This window comes from Myiozetetes cayanensis, unplaced genomic scaffold (assembly GCF_022539395.1).
Source record: "Myiozetetes cayanensis isolate MyiCay16 unplaced genomic scaffold, myiCay2020 scf4, whole genome shotgun sequence".
Classification (NCBI taxonomy): Eukaryota; Metazoa; Chordata; class Aves; order Passeriformes; family Tyrannidae; genus Myiozetetes; species Myiozetetes cayanensis.
This window is the reverse complement of record NW_026087631.1, coordinates 20,328,857-20,332,342: the sequence shown is the minus strand read 5'-3', so window position 1 is coordinate 20,332,342 and position 3,486 is coordinate 20,328,857. Positions and strand designations below refer to the sequence as shown.

General features: G+C 37.9%; 1 non-coding gene across 1 annotated transcript; it reads right to left on the bottom strand.

Moving 5' to 3' along the window:
- Positions 1-2,852: 2,852 nt before the first annotated feature.
- TRNAV-AAC (transfer RNA valine (anticodon AAC)) lies at positions 2,853-2,925 on the bottom strand. The gene has a single exon. It is a non-coding gene; the product is annotated as a tRNA-Val (tRNA).
- Between the last annotated feature and the right edge of the window lie 561 nt (positions 2,926-3,486).

Below are 3,486 nucleotides of genomic sequence, written 5' to 3'. Positions count from 1 at the left end.
TTGTTCATCCAGCAGTGGTAGCTAAAATGTTTTGAAAAATTGTAATCCTGGAGAATATAAAGGAACTGATTCAGAGCAGGTATAAGTTAGAGGAGGTTCAGTGATTCTCCAGGTAATGAAGACCATAAATTCCCAAAACAGACCATTGTGCCAGCCTGAGATTTCCAAATATTGCAAAGTTTTGGAACCATTCCTCACTGTCAGAAGGTGATTAAATTATGTAATCTTAATGCTGAATACCTTTATGCTCCATTGAAATTTATCCTGCAAAATTCCAAGCTGGTAGTCAGTGTTGAACAAATGAGATGAGATAGGAAATGCTTGTCTGTCACATATGTACTTTTGGATTAATTTCACAGACTTCACATAAACGATTCTGCATTTAGATCAGCATAACTGACAATAGAACATATTCTTAAATCCCTGTGATGTTTAAGGTTGAGGTAATTATATGCTTCAGGCAGATGACTAACAACATGAATCCTTTGAATATTGTTTTGTGAACTTTAATGGTAAAAATTGCATAAGTGTTGTAAAAGAACCAGCTTTCTGATGTGAGTTTAAGTGGTGGATACACTAATATCTCCAAAGTCCTAGAGCCTTTCTGCTGATATCTGCATGACAGCTAGATCTGGATACTGTAGATCATCTAGATCTAGACACTGTACTTTTAACTTGACTTATGGATTATCTATAAAGAATAGTGCCTCTAAATACTGAACTCCTGGGCAGAAAAAAAATATTTTGTATACACAGATATCAGAAGGAATGTAATATAATTCGAGCCATATGACCAATATGACCATTCTTGAGAATATTATTCTCTCAAATTTGAATGCATTGTTCTCTTTAAATGAAAGACTGCTTTAAATATTATTTCAATTGGTTTAAATAAACCTCTGGATAGACTTGTGAGTCTAACTCTCTCACTTAGATGAGTAAGGATGCTCTTAAAGTCACTGGCACAAATTCCCTACTGACTTAGCTTAGTATAACTCTGCAAGATTCAGTTGGGATTCACTGCTGTAAATGAAATTAGTAAGTGAGGAATGAGACCAAACAGACTTGTGCTATTCTGAAATGATTCTCCATTCTTTCACAGGTTGCACTCCAAAACCAGGGTCCATGTCTGGTTTTGTGTGGTTCTCATCAGAACTTTCCATATTCTACACATGCAATGCCAGATTTATTGCCTGTGTGTTGTTACTGAGTAGTCTGAAATACTACTGAAGCAAGTGTAGTCCATTTTGATTTTATATGCAAAAACTTAATTAAATCAAAGTATTGGCACATTCAGTTCTCACAAAGACCTGAATAAATTGTGAAGTAACTCGGGTGACTTTGAAGATAATTCCTTAAATATACACCAGAAAGTAAATAGCTTCTATTGTCACATGTTTCTTATTATATAGTACTTCTATAACACCAGATGCTGTCTGAGAAACTATCTGATATGCTTGTATGTGCTGATATACAAGTAGTCTGCTTTTGAACAATCCATATTGTGTTGTACTGTACAAAAATTCTGCTGTATGTGTTTTCAGCAAAATAAATAACTTACATATAAACTGAAAAAGCACCATGCTCACAACAGTTTCAGTCAAAAGACAGAACAAGAAGAAAGGGTGAAATGAAAAGTGTGTGGCAGAGAAGACTGCTAAATAAGTAAGCCATACTTAATAACAGGTTAGAATATATAACTTTCACTCTAAATGCTGCTTTTTTCTTCCCTTCTTATAGATGAATGGGCTGGAGATATCAGAGGTCAATTAAGAATGGGATGTCCCTTTACTTTGTACAACCTGAATCAAAGCTTCTAAGCAAGTATAAATGTATTGTGTGGTGAGTACAGAGGTCAGTGAGGAAGGCATCAACTTTTTTCATGAGAGAAAAATGATGATTTAAAGGCTAAGCTCTTATCCTCCTTGGGACACTCTCCAAGAGCTTAATGTTTCTTATATTCAAGGTGAGGCTGCACCAGTGCAGAGCAGAGCAGAGCAAGACAATCCCCTCCCTTGACTGGCTGGCAATGCTTTACCTGATGCCCCCCAGAACACACTTGGCCCTCCTGGCTGCCAGGGCACTGCTGACTCATATTCAACTGGCCATCAGCCAGAACCCCCCGTCCCTTTCCACAGAGCTGCTTTCTAGGCATGTATGTGTCTGTGTGTGTTAACTAATCTTTTCAGTGTGACATTCAATTTTCTTTTAATAATTTGTTTACTTAACAATTACCTGTGTCATTTTAACTTCTCAAACTATGAATTATTATTTTACTGTAATTTTGGCATTATTACATCCATTACAGAAAACATCATCATTACAGAGTTTTACTTTTGAGTAATTTCCTCTCAAAAAAAAAAAAAAGCTTTATAAATAATGGACTTTTGGGCTTAGTGCCCAATCATTATCTTGTTTTTGTTGTTATTGTTATTTTGGCAATCAAAATATTTTTAAAGGTGACTGAGTGCAAAGGAAAAGACATTTCACAAGGAAAGGGAAGATGTGTCCACCACCATTATTGCCATCCAGCTCCCCATGCGTTAACTTTGCAGACCTAATAGAAAACATGTTCAGAACACAAATTTTAGTTCTTCCCTCAAGGCAAAGATTTTAGTCTAATTTGTTATAATGGCCAGTCTTCGCAAGCGAAGATCCGGGGAAGGTCTTTCCACCTTCCAGCCTGCGCATTGGATTTTTTAGGTGAGACACAGTGTGCACGGAACTGAGCCCACCCTTTAATCCTAAGGTTCATCTGCCGGGGCCAAGTGAGCTTGGACGGTGGCAGCGAGGTCCTTAGGACGTAGGTGGGTTGCCTTTTAAGGGCTAATGAGCCCCACCTGCCCGGGAGTGGCCCTGACCGGGAATCGAACCCGGGCCTCGGTGGTGTTAGCGCCGCGCCCTTACCACTAGACCACCAGGGGCTCCCTAATTTGTTATACTCTAACAACAAATATCTTTCTAAAACTTTTATTTTGTGTAAAAAGTTTAAGTTTTGTTGCACTAGAAGAAAAGAGAACAATTTAAAAAATCTAATTGCTGAAAATTCCTTTCCTTGACTGACATCACCCAGTATTCAACATCATCTCCAGTGAACACCTATCAGCTAAAATGAGGAAGACCCTTAAGCAATATAGAGATGGCTACACACAGCATGCAAGCTTTCTCCACAGAATATAAGTTTTCAACATAAATCGTTTTCTAAAGTGAGTCAATAAGGAGTTAGAGTCTAAGTCTTCCATTCAGGTCTGTGCCTTCAACAGCAAGCTACTTAAGGAACACACACTTGCACTCTTACATGTACTAACTCCGCCCCTGGTGGCATGTGAGATAGAGTCCAAAGGCCAAAATGAAAATACTGGTGAGTTGAGACAAACACATTTGAAAAAAAAGGAAAAAAACCCATAAATGATGCAAAAAACAATCCATCACCACCAGCAGATCAATGCCCAGCCAGTTCCCAAGCCAAAGAGACTTTGGAAAAAT